This window comes from Curcuma longa, chromosome 6, assembly GCF_044706935.1.
Source record: "Curcuma longa cultivar G26 ecotype Majalengka, Jawa Barat chromosome 6, ITB_CL_G26_1.1, whole genome shotgun sequence".
NCBI lineage: Eukaryota > Viridiplantae > Streptophyta > Magnoliopsida > Zingiberales > Zingiberaceae > Curcuma > Curcuma longa.
The window spans coordinates 6545651-6555434 of NC_133866.1; the positions used below are offsets into that span (position 1 = coordinate 6545651).

The 9784-nt window shown below is 30.6% G+C and overlaps 1 pseudogene; it reads left to right on the plus strand.

The window, feature by feature from the left end:
• Nucleotides 1-6665: 6665 nt before the first annotated feature.
• LOC141831177 (uncharacterized) lies at nt 6666-7675 on the plus strand (annotated as a pseudogene).
• The last annotated feature ends 2109 nt before the right edge of the window (nt 7676-9784 follow it).

Sequence of the window (9784 nt, forward strand, 5' to 3'; positions counted from 1 at the left end):
AAACTTAGTTTTATTTTTTACTTGATTCGTTTAGATGTTATCGAGTTCTTAATTCAAGCTTTTTTGATTGTTTAAAACTTTTACACTTTAAACTTATTTAGTTGGTTATTGAGCTTGATAATATAATCTTATTTATTCATTTTAAAAATTTATTTATTTAGCATGTTGATAAGAGAATATATGTGTTAAGTTTGTGCATTTAGTTTAATGAATTATTCAAGTTTTTCATTTAATTGATCTTGTATGTATTAAATGGACATAAAAGGCTCTAACCAAACTTGTTCACAACGTTCGATTTATTTATAGCCCTAATTAAGCTAACTAAAATATATAAATTCTAAATTTTATAGGCCTAAGCTAACTAAACACTAATATAAATTCTAAATTTGTGATATATATATGGCTCTATATATACTTTATAGCCCCCAAGCTATGGTGCAATGATAAGTATATCTTGGAGTTTCTCATCACCTGGAGTTCAAAACTCAGGAAGCGCAAGAAATTCATCCGCGTTTAAACTATTGGGGCCATTGAACTATTGTGTAGACTGTTATTTACACTTCCAAATTTATTCTAGTGGTTGGTGGGAATCTTTCATGAGGCCGGACCGATCGCCTTCAGGATTAGTACCTAGACACCTGGATTAAAAAAAGAATATACTTTTATACTAGAAATTCTTATGGTAATATATATTGGGTATTTAAGAATGTATTCTATATAAATTAATATTAATTTTGATTCATGTGAAAAAAATTAAAATATTTTATAATAATGTATTTTGAGTTTTATAGTGATGAATATATAATTCCTAGATTAAATTAAGAAGTTTTTTTTTATTGATATGGTTCAATTATGGTTCAATTTAGGAAGGTAAAGCTCCTACAGTGTTTGTGAATGTTTACTCTAAGAGCTTCTCATTCAAAGAGTATCATTTTCCTCTAAATCCATTAGCTAAGTGGGTAAATAAGTCAAGTCAAATTAAATTTTATGATATTTAATTAAGCTTATTTATAAGATAATCGAATTAAATCAAGTCAAATTTAAAATGAACCAAATCAAATGATTGTTCAAACTTGCTTTGGTTTCTTTTTATAAGTTTGAATTTGATTCAAGTTTGACTTGAGTTTGATTTATTTAGATATTATTAAGTTTTCAACTCAAAATTTATTTGATCGTTTAAAACTTTTACATTTTAAATTTGTTTGATTGATTATTGAGCTTGATAATATAAATTTATTTATTTATTTTAAATTTTTTATATTTATTTAATATATTGATAGGAATTTTATTGATGAACATGATTCATCAATATTATTCACGAACGTTATTCACAAACATTAACAAATTAAATACATATGTGTTCAAGTATATTCATTTAATTAATCTTGTGTGCAGTGAATGAATATTAACAAACTCTTAGCAAGTCGAATATTAAACTTATTCATGAAAATTCAGTTCATTTATGGCCCTGACACTTAGTGGTTCATCCCAATCCATTTGCTTGAGCAAAGATTATATGAATCTATATCAATTAAATTTATGAGCAAATATATATAACTAATCGGGATGAGTAATTAATTTTCTAGTGTAGAATATCTGAAAGCATGATTAGGTTAGGCGAGGACCCGACCATTAATTAGAAGGTCTTTTAAAAAAATATTATAGATTAATTATAGATTTAAATAATTAACTTATTTATTAATCCTAAATAATCTAATTATCCAAACATATAAAGGCTCAAAAAAAATTTTAAACCCCTTTTAAATCACAAACATTACAATAAAATAAAATAGTTAGAAAATTAATAATGTAGACATATCGTGATGTAGTGATGGTTATGCGATGATATTGATAGGTGGTGAATCAATAATATAATTTATTTTCTTTGATAATTTATGTCTATTTTATTTGATCGAAAAGTTGATGTTAAAATTGATGGAATCAAAATATCTCCACAATGGTATAATATTGTCTACTTTGGACCTAAACCCTCATGACTTTGTTCTTGGGCTCTCCCCAAAAAGCCTTATTCCAATGGATATACTTTCCATCGATTCTTTTTAATACCATGATTTTTTTCATGTACTTTAAATGTGAGACTATGTTTGTACCCTTGCAATCCAACAGTTGAGACTCCAGAAGTTATTTTTGTTATTTGTTACATTTCATTTGACTTGAGATCTATTTTCTTTTAATTTTGTTAGATATGCTTTCTTTTATGTAATATATTCAATCATGATGTGTATTGTGCTATAGGACATAAAGACTTTGTAATCCTTCAATTGGCTATAATAGTGTGCATTATATTTTTGATATTTTTCTATTAATTAATTATTCTTAAATTGTGTGAAATTGAGATCTATGTTATTGCTTAATTAACTTGAGAATATGAAAGACTAAAGGGAAATTCAATAAAATTAGGCACTCAAGCTTTAAAAAATTAATCATAAATTTTAATTATATTTTATTAGTATGATGTATTTCAATTTCTTAATTTGCTCTTTCTTGTATAAGTATATGCATCATTTATTCATATATTTATGTGTTCACATTTTTCAAATTAGATTTAAAATATTTAAATTAATTATTTACAAACATTTTAATATTTTATATATTCTAATACATTTTTAATATTTTATTAAGTAAAAAATAGCTCCAAAATATTTATTTAATTAGCTTTCAAAAAAATAAATCAAAAGAGTTTATTTTTTAAAATTTACTTGATATCTAAAACATATGAGATGCAACTCTAATAACAGCTTCCACTCGTACCCTAGCTTGTTTGAGACGTTCAACACTATTTGGAATCCCTTTCATTTGTTTTTACTCGTAAAATAATTTTGAATCTCGTAAAATAATTAACTCTATGTAAAACATATAAATTCATTTAAATTCTTTTAACAATACATTTGAGCTTCAATATTTCACTGTCACTGGTAATACATAAATAACTTACATACTAATTCTAAAAATAAAATAGAGATTTTAATTTTGTCGAAGACTAAACTACTGTACATTATTATATTTTTTAGATTTTTAAAAATATAATAAAATTATTAAATATTTTTTATACATTAAAATAATAAAAATATTATTACAATTAAGGCGACAGGAAATTTTAATTTTATTCCTGCTGTTATTGATCTCTTCCTCTCTATTATTGCTGATCAAGAGTGCGTAGTTAAGAGGAAAGGGAAGGACCAGAGTGTAGCAGCCCTACAGAAAATGACTGGTTACCCATGGAAGGTGACTGATTGCCATGTTACATCACTCCTCCAGGACAGCCTTCCTTCCTTGTTTATCCTTCCAGATCTATCGAATCATGGGTCCAATGATCGAAGACCTAGTACTTAGTTTACCTAATCTACTAAGTTTATTTGTTAAGAGTTTACTTCTTTAAGACTTCTTTCTTTGTCAAGTGTTTAACTTTCAGCCAACTGGCCGAGACTTCCACTGTCAAGTGTTTAACTCCCAATTGACCCTCTTGGACTTAATCTAGTTCTCAACTAGATCTTCTCCTATTTAGGCCCACTAGGACTTTCACCATCTGGTTTCCAATCAGAACTTCCACTAGCTAGTTCTGTTAGGACTTCTACTGTCTAATTTTCAATCAAGATTTTCATTGTTTAGTCCCGTTAAAACTTCCACTATCTGATTAGTTCCACTATGACTTATATTATCTAGTCTACTAGGACTTGCACTACATAATTCCACTAGGTATTTCCACCAACTTGTCAAATATCTAATCCTACTTAAAACTTTTCACTCACTTCCAAACTTCAAGTCAACTTTAATTTGCTTAAACTCTATGCTCCACTTAATCAATCATGATCAAGTCAGTTGATCACCTTTGATCAAATTCCATTAAATATGTTAATTAAATTAAATTATCAAAATCTTAAACATCGATCACACTAATACTAAATTAATCCAATTATAGATACATAAATAATCTACTGTGCTTCCGCATCACTCCTCCCCTTGTGACACAAGCCATGATAGCAACATGCTCGATCGGCTCATGTTAATAAATCCATTATTCAATGTACTCTAAAGTGTGTAATTTATTTTTCTTCTTCTTCTTATCTTTTCCTTTTGCACATTTAACAAATGCACACTAAAATCCATTATTTGCTTTTAGTCCACTTAAAATAATGTGAGGGCTCCTTGTCCTTTAATTAATTATTTAGGGGGTGTGGTTGATCTTGTGAACTTGTGGGGCATCTAATTGAGTTGTATTTGTCGAGCAAATTAAGTTTGGGATCCTAGGTTAGGTAAGATTAAGTTAGGTTAGGTTAGCTAACCGACTATCCAAATAGCTTTACTCAATATGTACTTTTAAATAATATATGAAATTTAAAAGGCCGGATCCAGGGAAGGCCTTTTCAGGCCCAACCATTATAGATTAATTATAACTCTAAAAAAAATAATTTTAATTTTTTTAACTCTAAACAATCTAATTATTCAAGCATACAGAGGATTCAAAAAAAAATTATTTTTAAATCACAAATTGTAAAATAAAATATATAAAAAATTTTACAATATGATGATTATGTAATAATGTTGATAGAGTTGAGACTCAAGAGATTTTTTTTCTTAATTATTATATTTCATCTTTTAATTTGAGAAATATTTTCTTTTCATTTTGATACTTACGTAATATGTTTAATCTTGATAAATATTATGGAGTTTAAGGATTTTTTAATCTGCTAGATGGCTAATGATGTATCATATATATTATTTTCGATATCTTTTTATTATTGAATTAATTAATTTAATTATGTATATTAGTTGTTTTTCTTTTCAGTAAAAAATAGAATCCACCATTTCAGCGGTCTCATACGGTTGATCTCACAACCATATATGAAGAGGTAAATCGAGAAGTTGCAGTTGATCACGACGGAAGATGACACTGCTTCGGCTTCGTCGAGATTTGACTCTTGTCTACTTCAGCAATTCTACTCCGTTGTAACTAACTCAATTAAACCTGAAGGCACGACAATAAAATAATTAAAAGAAACTACCATTGTAATTAATTTTTTCCTCAATTAGAGTAGTTGAGTCCGTCCAATTAATTATTCTGTCAAATAATTTAAATAAATTAAATTAAAATTTTATTAATTTGAGAGAAAATATTTACTCTCTATTTGGATGGGGTGAGAGAATGCTTATTAACAGAATGGGAAGGGAGAGGAAGGGAAGGAAAGAAGAAGGGGAAGGGAAATATTTATCTTCTCCTTATTTGGAAGGAAAGGAGAGGAAAAGGGAAGGAAAGTATTTATGTTCTCCTTATTTGGGAGGAAGGGAATGTTTATTAATGTAACATGTATTACTTTGGGAGGAAAGGAGAGGAATGAAAATTAAACATATAAAATTATAAAATACTCTTACTTCTTGAAATAAATCTAGATGAAAAAAATATGTATATCCATTAAATTGATGTAAAATTTTTCTTATTAAAACCATCTTGTAAAATCAACTAAAATTAATATTTATGATTTAAATAAATAAAAAAAATTTAAAGAAATAATGAGTAGATATACAATAAATATGCGAAATATAAAATTTGTATACTTTAATATGATAAAGGATAAATCAGTATTTTTTATATATATTTTTATAAAAATTTACTTATGTAAGAAAAGAATGAAAAAAATCATGTGCAACTACAAAAATTTAAAAAATTTACGTTAAATAAATTATTTAAAAATTAATATTTTAAAATAAAATAAAATTGAAATACATAATATTTAAAGTTGTTTTATCTTTTTTTACATCTCAAATTGAAGGATAAAAAAATTTATTTTTTCATAGGTAAGAAAAATTAAAATTTATCCTTTCTTTTTTTTTTTTCATCTTTCCTCATTCCTTTCCAAATAAATTTTAAAGTCCCTTCCTTTCTTTCTCTACCTTCGCCTCCTCTCATTCTGCAAAAGGTTGGAATCCGCCAACCTAGCGGCCCCACACGATCGGCCCCCCGACCATCTGTGGAGAGGTAAATCACGGTGAATGCGGGACTGGCCAGAGCACGGGGCCCGAAGGGTTTGCACAGGACACCAGATTGATATTATCGCAAATGGAGCCCTGGACCTTCGAACCACTCACCTCATTCTGCAAGCAACCGTGCCCTGACCAGCTGACTCCGCCCGTGGGGGCTACCTTCGCCTCCTCTCAAAGACAGCGTTAGAGGTTTAGATTAAAAAAAAAAAAAAGGTAAATTCATCAATTATTATTACAACCGTCTCGAGAGATTTGATTAGATTTGACATGTTCAAATCATATCCTCGATCCTCTGGATGGATCTCCAATCTTCTGGATAAGCTCGGCAAGAATTCAACGGCACATTCATTCATGGATCTCGTCGTTCAACGACTCATGCTCCTTCATTCCCCGGCAATTAAGGCGGCGGGCAATAAAATTTCACGTTTGATTCCAAATCCTCCTCCTGATTAAAATCCAATTATCTGACCAATGCGATCTCTGTGGGATCCACCGAATCTACCGCAAGCAAAATCTCGTTTTGCTTCTCAAAACCTAATCCAATCCACCGAATCTACCACTTGCAAGAACTTGGAGTTGAATTTTCAGACAGTGGCTCGGTCTCACCAATTGAGATGGGACAGATGGCTCGATTCCTGACGGGCAGGCAATGGATATGGATGAGCTTGTGATGAACAAAGGGGACGATAATAATGGCGAAAGGGAGCTCCACCTCAGTAGTCCTCCTCCACGCCATGGATTCCATTTCCACTTCCACATAGTAATTATCCCCTCTCTATATATTCGCCAAACCGAATTTAGGATCGAGTGACATAGATAATAAGCTTAGAGATCGATCGAAGAGGAATTAAGTATGGGCACTGAAGGTCTCGAGCAAAGACAGCGTGGTGATGAAGAAGAAGAAGATGACGAAGAGCTCTTTGATTCTGACTCTCTTAAGCAACTCCGACGACGACAGAGATCTTGCGGAGGCGAATCAAAATGGGCCATTGTTTGAGTTACCTACTCTCGTGGAGCAACTGCCCATCAAGTATGATCGATATAAATATGCATTCATGCAGTCTGAGAAAAGAATTAACGAAGCTGAATTAAGTAGATGGATTGATTTGTGATGCAGGATCAGAGGGCTGTCGAAATACTACCAGGGGAAATCACAATCCTTCACGTCCCTCTCTGCGGTCAGGACTTTGGAGGACCTGCCGAAGAAGCAGAGCCCTTACAAGAGAAAGACGATGATGAAGACGTGCGACAGCTATGGCAGGGTGATGTCTAGGAAGGCTCCTCGGGCTGCTTCTTGTGCTGCTTTGGCGGCGCAAGGTGGCGCCGGCGGCGGCGGCGGCAGGAAGCCGCCTCTTGTTCCTGATCTGCAGAAGAATTAATTCATGGAATTCTCATTGATTGATTAAGTAGTTTCTAATCGAGTTCGCTTCGTATGAGACAATTTTGAGTTGTAGAGATGTAGAGAGACGTTGTTGATCAGGGCTTTTCCGAGTTCTCTTAAAGTTCTTACAGTGAATCGTCTTCGCCATTAGAATGCACTGTCGTCTGGAGGAAGCTGCAGCTCGTGCCGATCGCAATTTACCAAAATGAGTGTACTTTTTTGTAAATATGTAAAATGAGGGTCTGCGTTGTATCAATGACAGTTTACCAAAAACTTTTAGTTATATTATTGTTTATTGAGTAAAAATTTAAAAGGGCTTTTCAAATTATGTAAATTTTATTTTAAAAAAAAAATAAAAGAGAGTAAAATTTAAAAGAACGTCTCGTATGTTTTGTATTTAAAATGTTCTTTATTTTAATGTTGTTACAGTAGTATCATATTAAAATATTTTTTTATTAATTTAGTTAAATTATTTACATTTATCAAAATCATTTAGATAATTATTATATGTAATTAAATTTTAAATTTTAAAATCTTAAATTCAAATTTCAAAGATGAATAATATTATATTAAAATTATTTTAAAATAATGATATTAGCTACTAAATAGCTATTATGATACTACAAAAATATTATGTTAATTGTTACAAGTCATACTAGCTAATAATAATGGTTAAAATAATATTAAAAATAAAAAATAATATTATAATAGTTAATTAGAATTATTATAACAGTATTGAAAGGATAGTATAGAGAGAAAGTATTTGGTGTTGGATCGGGTTGGACCGGCTAGAGGGGGGTGAATAGACGGTTTAAGTAAAGTCACAGAATAGACACTCCTTTAAAAAAAAACTTGGTTGCAACTCGGTCGTTGCTTCCAAGGCAATTAACGCTCAAACAAAACTCCTTTAGGCGGAGAAGTCTTTACACTTGTAGCACAGAGACTTAGAGAGAATGACAAAAATAATTGATGATTTAACTCTAAAACTCTAAGTCTATTTATAGCCCAAGAGAGTAGATCTAGATCGTTGATCGTAGATAAACTTTCTCTTGATCGTTAATCCATTGATGCGATCCTAACCGTTGAACAGAGATAGGTTTGATCGTAGCCGTTGAGTAAATAAAGATAAACTTTATCTTTAATAAAAGATAAAGAGAATTATCTTTAATAAAAAATAAGTATTTATCTTTTATATGATAAAAGATAAATCTTATTATTTTTTCTTCTTCTTTTTTTCTACAACCGTCACGTCCAAACGGTCCAAGTCCAAGTATTCTTCTCTGGGCAAAGTCAACGGTCAAAGTCAACGGTCAAAGTCAAAGTCAAAGTCAATAGTTTTGACTTTTGTTGACATTTTGTGGAATCTTCGATTGGGTGATTTCTGGCCAATCGGAATTAGGCTCACCCGAACCCGACTCCGACCTTTTGTCCCTCGAGCGTGCTTCCTCCCGGATTCTCGTCCCTCGGACTTCGCGCACGTCCTTCTCGTTCCACCGGCGTACTTTTCCGTAGCTTCCGCGTCCCTCGGATTGCACCGAGCCTGTCGGCACACTTCCCTGCGCAATCCTTCTCGTCCGCTACGTCTTACGCTCGACTTCCTCCGTACCTAAGTTCCTGCACACTTAGCAGAGGGATTAGAACAACACAGGACCTAACTTAATCTAGTTGATCACATCAAAACTAACCGGGGCACCAACAATCTCCCCCTTTTTGATGTGCATCAACCCAGGTTTAGTTAGGTTAAACCAAAAAAATAAGAAAAATGAATAAAACAAAATAAACAGGTTAAAATAAATGTTTCAGGTTAAAACTATAACCTCCCCCTGAACCTTAGCTTACTCTCCCCCTTTGATCACAGCAAAACTAATCGGGGCACCAACATTTGGTGGTGGATTAAAAAAAAAGAAATCTTTTTTATTTTTTATGAACTTTTATGACTTAATTATGAACTTTTATGACTTAATTATAATATTGTTTGTTTGTTTTCCACTCAATTTAATTTTAGTTAAAATTTGATTAAGTAAAAGGAGTTTAGATATAAAAGTATGCTGAAAAATAAGCCATGGGTATAATAATGAAAAAAGAAGACAGGACAAAGGTTTAAAAAAAAAAACAGTAAAATAAAATCTTATCTTATTTTTATTCTAAAATTATCTTCATTCTTATATTATTATAATAGTTTTAAGTTGATAACAATTTCTAACTTAATCAATTAACTTATATTATTAGAACAATTTTATTTAAAATTAATATAATATGTAACACTTTTTTTTAATTTCTAATTGGTAAAGGAATTTATAAGCAATTTTAATGAAGTTATTTTATACTTTAATTTTTTAAATAAAAATATTATATATTATAGTAGTTTAGATTAAAATTAATATAATAATATTTGAATTAATG